At 38.4% G+C, this 17,146-nt stretch overlaps 1 long non-coding RNA gene across 2 annotated transcripts; it reads right to left on the reverse strand.

Annotated features, from left to right (window-relative positions):
- Window positions 1–11,511: 11,511 nt before the first annotated feature.
- Window positions 11,512–17,146, reverse strand: LOC143126149 (uncharacterized). 2 transcript variants are annotated; one of them, XR_012987389.1, is made up of 3 exons: window positions 17,120–17,146; window positions 16,758–16,810; window positions 11,512–13,237 (listed from the first exon to the last, which is right to left on the reverse strand). It is a non-coding gene; the product is annotated as an uncharacterized LOC143126149 (long non-coding RNA). The 2 variants fall into 2 exon arrangements; XR_012987390.1 differs by having other exon boundaries at window positions 17,081–17,139.

Raw genomic sequence — 17,146 nt, forward strand, 5'->3', positions numbered from 1 at the left:
ACATAGGATCAAATGGGGAGTGTGGTGGAGACAGCCACAGTGGCACTGGATTGTACTCCTTCTGTAGAATTACTTTCTGAATGAACCATCACTGCTCTCTAATGGACTTGCTGTAAATGAAATGAGATCCTAGTGGCAAAAACTAAATATTGGGTACATGCCACTGCAATGGGGTGGGCAAAGTAATACACAAATGAAATATTATGTTGTACAGACTAGATATGTTTTTATTGTATTACAAATGTCTAGCTGTGACATCGATCAGGCTGTGTATCTATTTATTTTTTTTGGTCATTTGTGGTCAAAGTCACTTATGTGTCACCTTTGATTGGTGTTATGCATTATTGATGTTTGATTCTGTTTGTTTATTTTTTCTTATTCTGTATTTAATGTTTTTAATATTTTTGAAGGAAGCATCTGCAGGATTCAGAGAATCATAATTGTGAATATTTTTGTAATTTATTTATTTGGTTTTAATGGTGAATGTCTTGTCCTTCTGTTAATATATATACAAATACACACACCTTAATTTATTCTACTCTTAGGTATTTATAGGAACAAAACGGGGTAGATAGTTGACAATTTGTCGTGATATCAGGGCATCATTGACCAGAAGTTTTTGGCAAATATTTTCTCCTATACTTATGGTTGAACTGGCTAACAGTATGTGATCAAAGACACCTGTTTTTTTTCCTTTGTCCAATTTGGAAAAAGCTTGTATTGTATGTTCAATTATTTATGAGTAATTTAAGAATGTAGACTAGCATTTTGGGGAGAGGGGTGACCCACTGATGTCTGTCTCTGATGTCTCTTCTTGTTGGCGTGCAACTGGGGGCTGAGGGTGTGGGAGTGACTCTCAAGGAGACTGGCTGTAAATAGATTTCTTTCTTGGGGAATTAGGGGGGTGGGGTTCCACATGGCACTTGGTTGCAGGAGACCTGCTCCTGGGTTTGATCTTGTAATGCTGTTTGCATGTCCGGCGGCCAACTTTTCTTTGCATGATGTTGTAACCGTTAGATTTCCACAGACCTTGTAATCCCAAAGCTCTCCTGTTTTGTTTTGTCTTGTTTTTTGAAGGGGGAAAAAGTGTCTTTTATTCTTTTATTTTTTTCAGTTTGTTTGTTTTGTTTCATTTTGCCCTCATTTCTCCTGTATCTATATTTCTGTATTCTCTCTCTCTCTCTCTCTCTCTCTCTCTCTCCCTCTCTCCTCCTCTCTTCTCATGTTTTTGTCTTTGTGTTCCTCCCTGGGCCCCTCGTCCTCGTCCACCTCCTCTGCGTGCTCCCGGTGAGATCTCAGCACTCTCCCTAGCCCTGGTGGCTGGCACAGCATGGAGGTGGATCCATGAATAAATAAAGCAATACAGATTGTACATGCGTCTGTCCAGTGCTTTCGTGGTCACACTAAGGTGCTTACAGTGGAAGGCAAACATTATGCATGAAGGTGTGTTTGAGTACAAGAACAACCAGACCACACACACACACACACACACACACACAGTGATGTTTATAAATCTGTGAAAATTTTGACAAATAAATCAATATGGTTTTCCAATGTATGGAACTCTAGTGCCATGTTAGGTAATGCCAAATTAGTATGAAGAGCTGTTGCTTACTTAATGAATAAATGTAAATGTTTTCGTGAAATATAACCTGCACCTGCGAGTTTTGATTAGATTTCAATTGATATATCTTTTAAAGGAACCGTATGTAAGAAATGTATTTCTATTAATCATAAAATGACCCTGATATCTCACTAGACATTAAGAAATCATGTTCATTTCAAATACTTATATCACTGACAACAGTAGTCCGGTCAGGATATTGTCATTTAAAAAGTGAAGTTGCAGCCCTCAACTGATGTTAATGTTGTCATGTTGTGGTTTGGCCTGATGCGCCACCCTCCACCTATCTACTAATCACAAAGTCAGTAGTGTTCTGCATCCAGGGTGCCAGTTCTGCTAGTCAGGGGGGAGGGGGATGGGAATACAACGCTCTACAGTAATTTGAAAGTGATTGTAGTACCAGTTTTGGCCACAATCTTACACACGGTTCCTTTAAAAATTGCAGCTAATACTGTACATATATAATATTTAACCCACCATTGAGAGTCACTGTTGCATTGGATGAAATTGTGTTATAAATTCCACTCACCACCAAATTAGAATCTATTTCAAAATGATCCCATTAGAGACAACAGAATGATCACCATGTTTGAGAATGTCAGACTGACATTTTGTGTCTGAACTGCATGTGAATGTCCCAGCAAAAGGTAATACTGTATGAGGACCCTGACAAGCCCCTGCTGAGACCACTCCAGTGACATGATGTCTACTGAATATGGACAGCACAGTGCTGGGGGAAAGTAGAGAGGAAACAATTAATCATTTTCTTGGTACAGGAAAAGGATCGCAGCAGTATCATGGAGCAAAGTTTTGGGATCTGGGATCTAATTAAAAGAAATTACCTCTTGAATATTTAGTTTAAGTCTTTCAAGATTTTTCAGAAATTTTCTAACAAACCTCTGACATTGCTTAGTGCCTACAGTACAGGCATAGAATATGATTTGGATGCTTATCTGTTCAGGGACAATTTCACTCAGTTTTCCAGCTAGTTTCTTGTCATCTAATCCACACAAAATTGTTATCCTCTGCAAAGTTTCCATGGCAGTGGACTTGTATGGGTAATTCTTTTATATTAGAGAATTTCTTTTTCACATCATCAATTCTTTTCAGAAAATGAATTGTTTTCCCTTTTTCAATTGTGTCAGTTAGAATTTCCAATAGAACAATGTTGCTGTCTAACACAGCACGATATTGATGTATATTTGTATCTTCTTCATAGTCTGCTTGCATTTTTCTTAAGGCATGACCTGGAAAGTCATCTTTTGGGTCGCCCTTACTGGCCAATTGTATCACAGCACTTGGTTCTTTTCCATATATATCAAGACCTTCACCCCTTAAGATGTTGATGAGTTCCTCTGAATTCACTCCTTGTTACCTCTTGAGCACAAATCTCTGGCAGTTTGACCCTGAGGGTTTGGTAAGGATGATTCTGCCCTTCAGCTTTAACTACATTTAGCAAAGTGTTTGCTAAATTCTGTGGTGTGTGGCCTGCGACAAATAACCCAGAATCTGTGTCATCACATGTGGATGCAATTAACTGGATCTCCACTGTATCGGATCTATGAAAATGTTGACAAATAAATCAATATGGTTTTCTAGTATTATGGAACTCTAGTGCAATGTTAGGTAATGCAGATTAGTATGAAAAGCTGCTGTTTGCCTAATGAATAAATGTAAATGTTTCCATGTAGTATGACATACTGAATACACTTCTGTGAAATATGATTTCACAAATTTCAGCTTATATATTTTACAAATTGCAAAATACACTCAAGAAATATTTAAAGCTGATTGGGGATAATATACTCAGTACAGTAGCAAGTTGTGCATGCTATTAAGCTGTTTAGATATACATTATTGATGGTCATAGCCTAATCAATATTTGCTTCCTTTACTGTAGGACTGTGAATCATAAATGTTGCTCATGTGATATGAGATATGCCTGAGACAAAGTTAATTGTGGAAAGACCTAAACAGTAGCAGTAGCATTGGCACCTGACAAAGAACAGGCCTAATTTCAGTTCCTGAACGCACCATTCAAAAAACTTTATTTATCCCCGAGGGGCAATTTTCTCTATGCAGGCATAGTGACATATAAGACATAACACAACATATAAGACATAACACAACATATAAGACAGGACAGACAAAGAAAGAATAGGACAGAAAGGAGTGTAAGGGGGGGGGGGGGGGGGGGGGTTAGGGTTAGTCCCAGAAGATGGAGGAGGAGGGGGCTTGGATTCAAGTTCAAAAGGCGAATAGCCTCAAAAGTAAAATTGGCCTTCCTCCTGTTAGTCCTAGCCAGAGGACAGCCATTCAAAAACCCTGTGTAGGATATGGGTAGAGTCTTCTAGGATGCAGTTGGCTTTCCTTAATGTTGCCTTGTCGTGCAGTGATGTCAGAGACTGAAGAGGGTGGCCAATGATTTTAGAACATGTGTTCACAATGCTCTGGAGGTGTTTCTTATTTTTGACTGAGAGGGAGTGAAACCAGCACATGGATGAAAAGGTCAGTATACTTTCAATAAAGGAGGTGTAAAAAATGCTAAGAATCTTCCTGTTCACTTCAAAGGAGTAAAGCTTCCTCAAGAAATACTGCCTCTGTTGACATATTTTCATAATCACCTCTATTAGAGTCAAAACGCAGTTTGTAATCAATGATAGTGCCCAGGTATTTATATTCAGAAAGTGAAACCTCACTCACCATGCTCCAGTAGGGCCTACAAACTCAGTGTTATGATATGGTTCTAAGTTACAGTACTGAAAATGATCCCATTGGAGACAACAGAATGATCATCATGTAGATTTTGTGCCTGTGACTATGGGATAGTCTGCTAATTGTCTGTTTGTGTGTTAAGCTCGATGGTGTTTTATGCCCCCAACGTCGTCTTCCAGGTAGCGCTGCCACCATTGACCTAAATACACCTAATCCTAACCCTAACACCCCCCCCCCCCTCCATGCCACAGCAGAACTGTGGCCACACTTATACATTTTCTTAAATAGTTGAATATATAGATATATAGACTTTACTTTATTTTATTTCTGCATTGTTGCACTGTTGATTTACTCATTTGCACTATCACCATGACCACTATCACCATTGCACTACCACCATGACACTCATTCACACATAGCACCTTACCATACCTTACTATGCACAGAGAATCACAGGCTCAGTCCCTGCCTCAGTCATTGCAAGCGCCTCTGATTTATTAGTCACCACTATGTGGATACTGTTTTTAGAATTTATTTAGATTAAGTGTTAGTATAATTTGTATTTTTGTAATTGTATTTTAGTATATTTTTACATATTGTATTAAGTGTTAGTATAATTTGTATTTTAGTATATTTAGCATATTCTTTATCTTCTACTGTCCTTAATGCTTAGTTGTGTTTTTATATTATATACTTTAATTAGTCTTTCTGCTGTTAAAGAATGTGTTTGTGTTGTATGTATGCTGCTGAGACCTTGAATTTCCCCTGGGGATCAATAAAGTATCTATCTATCTATCTATCTATCTAACCCATGCCTAACCCTAGCACCTTCCAGGCAGCGTTGCCTTGAAAACAATGTTGGGGGCATAAAACCAAAAAATGTGTGTTGAACACTTCTGCGCTGATCACCGCTGCAATGGTTATTTGTACCAACACATTTTGATTCAGCACCAAAGATACTCCTCACCAAGTCCTTCTCACCCCACAAGCACCTGCAGAGCTTAATCCTGTAATATCTACTTTATACAGAGTACAATGCTGGAGCACTCTTAAAACGAATGTGTTAAAAAAACAACACAACTTGCGTTGTTTTTAACACATCACTGTGACCAGATAGGGACAACACAGTTTGTGTTGTTTCTTTTTTTTATTTGTTACACAATATGTGTTGAAAACTAGCATAGCGGTACAAAATATGACCGCTGCTCAGTCCTGTACATCCATTCTGCGAAAATAAATCATATTAATGAATTTGTCTCCATCTTCTACTCCATCCCCCACTCTTGAAACTTTTGTGTATGCTTGTTTGGAATGTGTGTTTGCGGCCGCACACAAAGTAGCCTACTGGCGCTGCAAAGGTGAATAGATTTGTAGCACTTGCCAAAAAATGTGTAGCATTGTTATAAAACCTTTAAAATATCTAAACAATCACAAGTAGGGCAGTTCATCACAGTCCATCCATTGCAACTGGACTGATGAAAGGTACACCTGTAGGCTACATTGTATTTGGGAAAAGCAGAAGGTAGCAGCATAATGTATTTATTTATTTATTATTAAACAAAACAATCCCTGTCAGTTCCATGCAGTTTTCAACAGCTATCAAGAAGAGAGGTCATGTCATGGATTTTTGTGAATGTTTCTTCTTCATATGCATACGTTTAGTCATCTAGTTCATATGATATTCAGCTTTATTGTCAATGAACAAATTAAATACTAGTAGTCTAAAACAAAGTGCCGTTTTACCCAGTGGTGCAAATAACTGACATGTCCAAAAGGGCCTTCATGAAATGCGTTGCTAGACTGTTCATACACATTTTAATGGGCCAAGTTGAAGAGCTAGGCTACTGTCCGTTATTGTTTGTGCAAATAATATGCTGATTCATGTTCCCTTGCATTTTGCAACTATGAGGTCCATGGTTAGTCTGGCTTTCGCCAGACCAAGCTCACTCTTTTAAGAAATCGAAAAGGAATCGCCGGCAGATCAGGCTGAGTTCACCCAGCCTAGTCCATGGTAAGCGCCCGATAGAAATAGAAATAGAAATTTTGCGATTGAGATATCCACGCACTGGCGCCCCCCTGCGACGTGTTCGCCCCCGGTTTCAGAGCTATTCTAAATGCAAAAATGCATAGAGGGAGTTATGACAAAACCGTGACTGTTAACATAAGCTATATAAGGTAGGCCCTATGCTAGGCCTACACAACATAAATTGTCACTATAGAGGGAGAGCAGCTTCACAGAAGAGAACTTCTAACGGCAAATTTGAGGAAAAGTTGGTAAACCACCCTTCTTACCTATTTTGAGGGTTCTAAGCCGCATAATCAGCATTTTAACATAAAATAGCGATTATTTTTGCTTATTTTTCCCTAAATTGGGTTGATTTCAAAAGTAAATCACTAAAACCAAATAAAAGTGTTCTCTAAATACATGTTTGAGCATTAAAGAAGCCATACTATAGTTTAACGTATTTAATGGGAACATGATTACAGTTAACATGTAATAAACTCGGAAATTCTAATCAAAACACAACCATATTTTTTATTGCTAACATAGTGAGTCACTCGTGGTGTTTAATGCATTTCATCACAATAACAAATTGCAGATAACCTTCAACTCAGAATATATCCTACTACAGTACATATGAACTTAGATAGCGGGAATAAGCCTAATGCAGAACTGCATCTACCGTCAGCAACAACCGACAAGTAAAAAACATTTTACTTCTAGTAACACTGGATTTGGTATGTGTGCTTGCCTCCTCCATACTAGAGCTTGATAATGTGCTCTTCTAATATGCCATTGAGCAGCATCACTTGTTGGTGGTAGAGCCTCCGATCCTCGACATCTAGAAAACAGAGTGGCTCTGTCATAGTGTTGTCACGATACCAAAATCATGACTTCGATACAATACCTGCCATAAATATCTTGATACTCAATACTGAAATGATATCTAAATCCTAAAATATCTGGAAAAAGAAAGGAAGCAGGCCTCCTCCAAGTGTATTGAGTCATTTGTGTTGAATTTGGTGCACTTTTGGACAATTCTGGGTTGACCAAAGGAGAGGAGTTCTAAACGTCCTATAATTATTATTTTTGTAGTCAGTAAAATAGTAGTTATTAAGTGTGTGATTGTCCTTTATTGTTTGTTATAGCTCATTTATATTGTGTGATGTTTTGGAATTAAATGACCTTTAAATTGCCAAAGTAGGCTAGATTAAGGTCAGTGTTCAAATCACTGCATACCAATCACTTAATGCTATGCAGAAGAGCCTAATCTTTAGGTCATCTGATGTAGGATACCCTAGGCCTTCCTGTGTTTATGGGATTTCTTTGACAGTTGCAAAGGGAAAAAAGTAAAGATAGTCTGTTCTGTAGTTCTGTGCTCCCAGTGTTATTTAATAAGTACGTTTCAACCACTCTTTGGGTCTTAATCAGATAGGCCTACACCATTATTACATTACATTACATTACATTTGGCTGACGCATTTTTAACCAAAGCAACTAACAACATGGTAACAGTTAAGTTTTAAAGCAATTCTCTCAACAATTTTAGGACAATTTAAAAACGGTAGAGTACAGTAAGAATAAGTGCATCAGAGAGTGCTGTTTTTAAACAGTTGAGTGTCAGTTCAAGACGGCTGGTAAATGCTAGCATCAGCAAGACTTGTTGTAAGTGGTGCTATGAAAGGAGATGTTCTCTAAAGAGCTGGGTCTTGAGGAGCTTTTTGAAAATGGAGAGGGATGACCCTGCCCTTGTAGGAACTGGCAGTGTGTTCCACCAACGAGGAACAACAGATGAGAAAAGTTTGGATTGGCCTGAGTGTATCTGTTGCAATATCTGTGTGCATTCCTACATTAGGTCTATTTCTTTGATAGTCAACATCATTTGCTACCACATAACAAATACCAATTAACAATACAAATGTTTCTTACAAACTTTCCTGCATACTTCTTAAATGTGCTGCAGTCAGATGGGTGTCCTAAAGACATAACTAGATCTTGAGCATCTATTACCAGTGTTGAATGAGCAGTTTTTGCAGTGATCACTACTGGACATTCCACATTGCTAGACAGCACTTGAGTGAGGATAGACTTATTTCCACTTCACAAATAACCATCGCTATCTGCAATAGCTACAGTACAGGGACATTAATCAGTTCATAGCTGAGGATTTGTCCTAGGTCCACTTCCCCATTCAGAATCATATGCAGTAATGATGCACTGGAGAATGTTTCTTTTTGTTGCACTATAAAGGATAACTATTTTTTTGCAAATAATGCAATCTCCATAGCATTCTTCAGCAACCCTCAAATATGCACACTCTTCCATTTTTTGCATGGCTGGAATTTGAATGATAGGAAAGAGCACCAGTGAGATGTTTTAACTAGGCAAGCACAGTCGCCTTTACAGTAAAATAAAATACAGTGTAAATCCTCTGTAGAACTGACAACTCTTCATAATAGTTAGTGACAAAGTACTTTCTACAGAAAAATGAGCAGTCACCTACTATTCTATCAATTTATTATCAAGGAATCTATTTTGCTTCTAAACGTCATACTGAATTTTAGCTATTATTTCAATTTATATTTTAATTTTAGCTTATTTTCATTTGCTACATGAGTCATTGGGGTAATTCCTGTTCTGTCCTACAACATATATGATACATAAAGAGTATATTAATGCCTTATTTTTTTGCAATTCCTATGATATCTGATGGCAAAACCAAAATGTATGTGAATTATGCTAATTATGCTAATCATTGTTTGGATACTTCACACACACGTGTTTTTTAATCGCATAGACTACAACTACCAAGCTGGAATCAAAGCACATCGACTCCCCTCTCACACCCACGCACTTCAAACAAACAAAAAGAATCTCAGTCTCACGGTATTAGCCATAGGCAAAACTGTATCAGACCGGTGTAACGTTGGTATTAAATCATCCATCGCAAAGAAGGATTTTTGTAGCACGTGCAACAAATATGTGTAGGTACAGCCCTGCCCTGGATACATCTCTCAACGTGCGCTCTAAAACATTTGATTTAAATGGAGATGTAGATCATCAAGGGTGTGTTAATAAATCTACATTGCGGCGAGTTGACACAAATGATTCACTTTGACGACTTTATGTAGTTTCAGTCCTAGTTACTCTACTTTGAGCCATGCTCTTCCTTACTTGAATCACCTTTGAAAATAAAGGGTTGAAGTAGCCTCTATTTGTTGGGATCTCGTTGTTTGGGATCAATGAACGTCCCAGCCCGGTGTTTAGGATGCATCATATAGACAGGTTATTTTTCAGGAAGCATATATATTTTCCATTAGAAAACCATCACGTAGCGAACGTGTTGTGGCTAACTCACTTAGCTCCTGTTAGTAGCTTAGGTTATGGTCATAAGCAAATGAGGTGACAGTCGAAAGATACAATTAGTGCTGTTATCAATTTGCTTGGTAGCCTATAACAACCGCATTTATGGTTTTCTACAAATACATCAATAATGAAATGGTCCTCCATCACTCAACCAATGCTAACGGTAGCCTAACATTATTTTACCTATGTCCTAGGATATAACCATGGGATATAACTTAAGATTAACGTAGCCTACCTGCAGTAAAAACCAAGCATGTCCGATAAACATTCTCCGATTTATTTCGGCTTCAAGAAGAAATGGGAATTACATTTCATGTGGAAATCGTCCTATCCTTATTAGACGTTCTCTGCGGTAAACTACAGTCCGTGTAGGAAGCGTCCATTGTTTTTCCAACCCACTTTTTAACTTCCAACAAAATTACGTCTCACTGCAACGATGCGCCATCTAGTGGACAAACGACGACGTATCGCCAATACTGGAAATGCAGCCATGATGATGATGATGAATATTTGGCTTTTCTTTCATCCTACTAAATTTGTAATTATGTATTGGCCGTTCTAATTGCCGAAAACGGTAGTATGTGCGTGCCAGTGTGCATGGTTATATGTGTGCACCGTCATCTACAGGCCATTGAGTGTACAGTCACTAAATGTAGTCAGTCAAGTCAAGTCAGATTTATTTTTAAAGCGCATTTAACATGCACATAGTGCAACCCAAAGCGCTCCACAAACACGACACTTAACAACAAGACAAATGATGCCGGATGGAGCGACGTAGTCGCCAGCGTACCCATGACATCAAGACATGACAAATACATTTAAAAAATAACAAATACAAAAAATGCCGGACGGAGCGGCGTAGTCGCCAGCGTACCTGTGACACCAATACATACAAGACAGACAACAAAACAAATAAACAAATAAAAAAAAGAAAATATATTTAAAAAGGGGGAAAAGTGATGTTAAAGTTAGTCCAATTTCCAAACCAGCTGAAAATGTCCAAGGGCAATGATGATCCGTGAAAACTGCGCACAGAGCTGTGTCTTCGTACACATAACCTACATTTTTTTAGACCCCCCCCCCCCATGGATGAAATTCTACGAAACTTGGCATACCCCCAGAGAATGCCAGGTCAATCATACACATAAAATTTGGTGCAGTTCTGAACATCTTAACTGAAGATAGGGGCGATTAAAGCAGAATGATATTGCATTTTCATTTTTTTACCGTGGGGGTGCAAATCACAAATGAGTGATTATGGGCCAGGTTGATGTGGGCCCTTGAGACCAACATACCATAAAAAAATCTTCATCCTCAGTGCCATGGTTCAGGTAGTTATTTAGGAAAAACTGAATTTTTGGGGTTTCGGGGGGCCCAGCGCGGTGGGGGAGTGGCCCCCGGGGACCAAACGAAAATTTTCCGTAAAAGTCTAGTGGGGCTACATACCCACCAAATTTCATGTGCCCCGGTGTTTCGGTGCCCCGGGTATCGTTGACCAAAATTTCAGGAAGTAGATGACGAAAAAAAAACGAAAAAAAAAACTTTGACAATCCCTATATGACCGCCAATTTGCATTGTTTTTTTTAAACACATCTCTGTGTCCAGATAGGGACAACACAGTTTGTTTTAAGAGTGAGGGAAGTAGAAGGGATATCATTCTTGCTATAGAAAAAAGATTGCAGCAGCATCACAATGGAATGTTTTAGGATTACTGGGATCTAGTCCATGACTCTGCATGAGTGTCAACTGGGATAAGAAAATGATCACAAAAATGCTTTGATGCATAAAGACATTTAATAGCATTTGTCATGATGATACCAATTTCAGATATCCATTGTTGCATTTATGGTAAAACCAATATATCATGGTCAAGTTTAAGTTCTGTTTCTGGCAAAACAGGAAAGCTTTGGTACGTATTACTGATTTTTTTTATTCCAGTTGTAAATCTACCAAAGGCATAGTTCTCCTCTCTGCCTCCCAGTCTCCCAAGTTGAGCGTAATTTAAATTATATAACAAACATGCAGCATCAGTATCGATGTTATTCTCATCGATGATTGTTGTAGCTTTGTACTTATCTTGCATACCAACCAAGACTGCAGGAGTTGAACCTACTTGCAGTACCCATGAATTAAAAGAAATTACCTTTTGAATATTTATTCCATTAAGATGTTTCAGAAGTGTAAGAACAAACCTCTGACCTTTTTTAGTACCTACAGTACATGCATAGAATATGATTTGGATGTCGCTTATCCCTTCATGGACAATTTGGCTCAGTGCTTTAGCTAGTGTTATTTCATCTAATCCACACACAGAATTATGGGACTTAGCAAAGTTTCCATGGCAGTGGACTTGTATGGATAATTCTTTTATATTAGATAATTCTTTTTTGAAATCATCAATTCTTTTCAGATCATTAATTGTTTTCCCTTTTTCATTTTTTTCGGTTAGAATTTCCAATTCAACAATGTTGTTGTCTAATACAGCACGATATTGATGTATGTTTTTATCTTCTTCATAGTCGGCTTTCATTTTTCTTAAGGCATGACCTGGAAAGTCATCTGCTTGGCCCTTACTGGCCAATTGTATCACTGCACTTGGCTCTTTCCCATATACATCAAGACCCCTCTCCCTTAAGATGTTGATAAGCTCCTCTGTGAATTTACTCCTTTGCTGTGCTGTACCACAAATCTTTGGCAGTTTGACCCTGAGGGTTTGGTAAGGATGATTCTGCCCTTTAACTTGCCCTTCAACTTGCCCTTCATCTTTAACTGCTTTTAGCAATTCCTTGGCTAAAGTTTGTGGCGTGTGTCCTGCAACAGTTAACTCGGAGGCTTTCTGATCACATTTAGCTGGATCTCCACTGTATCAGCCTCGTAAATAAGAACCTGAGAGATACTATCAACTCCATTGCTCCACTCTTTACTAGCAAAATTATAAAGGTCAAGTTGCTTATTTGCAGCTATGCTAATGAGCTTGTCTTCCTCATGAGGTAGCTTCATTTTTGGCCTCTTCCCTTCATCATCTAAGAAAAAGTAGAAATGAATTTTTTCCCGACCAATGGATATATCCTTATGGGTCTTTTGGATCTGTTGTTCAAAGGTCTCTAGGAATTCAAAGCCACACAATAACTGGGTGATCCTAGGAAACACTACTATGACAATAGCATTATCATTAAACATTTTATGGACTATTTCAGCGAGGTCTTTCGCACCTTTGTTGTTATTACCCCAAACCAAGTCTGTCTCTTTCATTTCACCTTTTGGAGGTGTTTGTTTGAAATTACCACTTATGTAAAGCCTTATGTGGCCTTTCCCAATAGTATTTTTTATATCTGCTAAGCTGCTGTCACTAATGTCTTTAACATGTTTCATTTGGTTATTGATTTTATGATATCTCTGATCGGTGGTTCCATCGAGACTGAGGTGAATGTGAACGGGTCCTAAAGCATTGCAGTGCACCACCAGCTGCAGGAAAGTCCCAACCAAAAGGACTGATGGCACAGTGATCTTCACCATGGTCAGCTCAGCTCCTGCAGAAACAACACAAGGCTACATCACCACGTGTTTCGGATTATATGACTACCTTTCCTAGATCACGCAAACTGGGATAAGAATACATACAGAACAACAGACTGAGGGGCAGATGTACAAAGACAACAAAATATCAACTTTTTCTGAAGAAGCCAAACTCTGTGCTAACGTATCTTGGGATGCCCACAATTAAACAGTTTCAATCAATCACAAGCGTAGTTGAATGGAATCGGCTGATAATAACATTAAAAATAATCAAAAGTTTAGAAATCATGAAATGATATATGATGGATGGAATTTGGCAACATTGTAACACTTACAGTCATGCCAATAAAGCTCATTGAATTGAAAAATGGGCAATGGTGATGGAACAATACATTAAAAGCTGCTTTCAGCATGGTTAAAAGAAGCAGAACTTCTGCTCTAAATAGTAGCCTATTGTTGTTTCTGGAAGTTTCTCCAATGCATCTGCAATCTAGACTAGTCTACACCTGCTTTAAAGAGGCGTGATACTACCACTTTGCCCTTGACCTTCCCACAAATGCATTTGCATGACATAGGAAAACACAGCTTGCCTGAGAGCTCTCCTATCCCCTGCAAAATGTGTTTTCACTCATACATATGCCATGTTTTAAGTCACAAATAAAGCACTTCAATTTTCGAGTTTAATGTTAGAGTTTAAACAGTTTAATGTATAATTATATATATATATGTGTGTGTGTGTGTGTGTGTGTGTGTGTGTATGTAAGCATAATAGGGGAAACATAGGCCTGTACAGTAGGGGAGAGTGGGGTGATTGGTGCCAGTGGGGAAGTTGTGCCCCCCCCTATTTCTAGGGAACCATAGAAAAAATTGGTCATGTGACCACACATTTAAGTTAAAAAAACTGTTTTTTGCCTTTCAAAGTAACATTTCTATGATCATGTTTTTTTGATTGTTGTGTCAAAACAGTTATAGACAAGTTTGAAAAGATTTCACACATGTTTTAGTGCTTTGGTAAGCTACATTATGAGTCTATACAGCTAGCATGATGTTAGCTCAAATCTGATGGATGATGCATTTTTTCCAAAATGGTGGGGTTGGGGTGATTTGTGCCAAAGGGCCTGGGTTAAGTTGTGCCAGTGACACAACTCACCCCCACTTATAAATAATGTTTTAAACATATTATTTTATTGTAATTGTGCATTTTATCCTTACATTTTATCACTAAAACTGTAACAATTCAACCCTAAATTCTAAATATGAGATGAACGCTACTAAAATCAGAAAGAAATAATTCGAACACCAGTCATTTGAGTTTAAGTTTAGTGCGGCTTCACGGTCACGTTATGCTTTTTCTCTCTCGCAACCAATCCCATACAATTAACAAAATAACCCCTACCCCAAACAGAAATATATAATTCAGTCCAAGCATGTACAGATAAACTTGATCACTTTGTTCTACCCCCAGCCCCAACCCCAAAGTCATATAAAGCGCTACCGCAATTCCAGGTGCGCACAATGTCCAAACAGAGCAGAAAAAGGAGTCGCTCCTCGAAACGGAAAAAAAATGCAATAATCCAATAGTCCCGTAATCAAAAATCCACGAAAATAAACTGTAGGCCTACAGCATAGGAAAAATAAACACCGCGGGCTCACCACACCGAAGGCCTGAATGTTCGAAATGTCCCGCTGCTTCCTCGTTTCTCCCCAGACAGTAGCCACTCCAGCGGGAGGAGCGTTAATCCTTTTTTCGCACGAAATGTGCCGAGAATAACCTGTATGCAGCGTCTATTTCAATTTCTTATTTATGATCTCTGGTAAACGTTTACTCTCCACAAAAACACCTCTCGTCTGGCCTCCCAGCTACCTTTTTTAAAACCTCCCTCCCCTCAGGAATAGGCCAGGTGCACCTCTCACGTGACCTCATTACCTACAGGTACCAGGTAGCCAACCCAAAATACATTTACATTTTCATACATTCTCAAACAAATATTTCATTCCCGTTCAGTTCTGTGTAATATTCATACAACTAGAAGGCTCTTACCAACATTATATTCAGGCAGGAAATTAAATAAACATTCCAGTTATTATCCTATCTTATACATTATAAAATTCATAGGACAATAAACATATGTACAGGTTACAAAACTATGTGACAGTCTTAATTTTAGACCAAAAATAGAAATATACCATCATGCTACAGAGTTATAAGAGGAAGACAGGCAGGGCATACTGTTTGGAGAAGGAGCTGGCAGAACATATAAAGGCACTAGCAGTAATGTTTCACGGTCTAAGTCCCATGAAATGCTGTGAACTTGCTCTTGAGTACGCAAAAAGAAATGACATCGATATCCCTGCCAGCTGGATCAGAGAGGAAAAAGCAGGTTTGGTTATGTGCATAATAAAAAGGGAAAAAAGTAAAAGGGAAGTTTAACAATTATTTCCCAGGAATGCTCATGCAGATAAGAGAATTTGGGTACTTATTTAGAGCGTATAGCTTCAACTTATCTAAACACAAGGGACTCAAGGGCTCAATAAGGGACAATTTAAGAGATATGCTAATAATACTAAGAAACTTTTAATATTTTCTAGGATGTGATTGGTTTGGAGCCTTTAAAGTAAGCCGTCATTTGTCATGCCGCACTTCTGAAGCAACCTCTGTTGGTAGAGCTACTGCCATTAATAGGCACAACGTGGGGGAGTTACTTGATAACCTAAAGTGATGGACAGGTAATCATATGGCTTTGACATGTCAGCCCCAGAGAGTGACTGACACACACACACACACACACACACACACACACACACACACACACACACACACACACGCCTGCAAGCCTGCAAGCCTGGGAAGGAGAGGGGGAACATCATCTCTAGGTAGTAGCAGAGTTGACATCTACACAACCACATCCAACCACCTAAATCTGCTGTAAACTTCTCTGATCAACAAAACTTTAATCTCATTTCAGGTATGACTTCCCTCCACACAAGATCTACAACATGGATGAAATGGTGTGACAACGGAAAATGACCTTTGATGTGCTCATGTGGCGCAATAGGCTTGTAGAAAACTGGCCTTTGATGTTGTAAAATAAACTTTAAATAAACCTTAAATGAGTAATTTTGTATTGAATTTGTCTAGCTTTTATAAAGCATTACAGTGTCTGAGATCAAAATATACTGTTTTACTTCAATAATCTATGGCACAATTTACCCCAATGCATTCTCTTCAAAGGCACAACTTACCCCGCACTGGGGGCAAGTTGTGCCACAACACCACTTTTTTTCAGAAAGCTATATCTCTTAAATACTATATTTCAGATCAAAAGTGATTGTTCCCAGAGATGCACCACATCCTGAAATATATGTTCATATTGTAGTTGGAAGCATTGCTATCATGGCCTCCCTTTAAAGTCACTTTAAGTAAAAACTGGCACAACTCACCCCACTCTCCCCTATGTAATATTTTTTTCTAAATACTTTTCTAAACAAGTATTATGTCACCATTACAGAACAATTCTTCATGGCAATACTTACAAAGGATGATTTTCCAGTTTTTGTATGTTTTGGAAGTAGTCACAAAGACAACCCTAAAGCCATGACAATAAACCAACAACACAATGAAGACATGAACAATGCATTCACACAGATGTTTCACTTTCAAAGACTTTCAACAAATGATCAACAATTACTTGTCTTTTTAGATGATACACTGAAACATTACATGGACATTATGATAGTTCTATTACTAACTCTGAAAAGACACAAATGCACATTGAAAACAGCTATTACCATCTACTAGTCAAATCTGTTCCCATGTGAAATTACATATATCAATTGCAAGCCAAAGCCATCCTTACTCTGTGGGTGTGGTAATGAAAAGGAAGAGCAGTCCTCACCTCTCTGTCTGCTCCAGGTGAATTCTC

The sequence above is a fragment of the Alosa pseudoharengus genome, unplaced genomic scaffold, assembly GCF_046254945.1.
Source record: "Alosa pseudoharengus isolate Yale_2024_CS ecotype anadromous, Long Island Sound unplaced genomic scaffold, YU_APseudo_1.1 YU_APseudo_1.1_scf_16, whole genome shotgun sequence".
Classification (NCBI taxonomy): Eukaryota; Metazoa; Chordata; class Actinopteri; order Clupeiformes; family Clupeidae; genus Alosa; species Alosa pseudoharengus.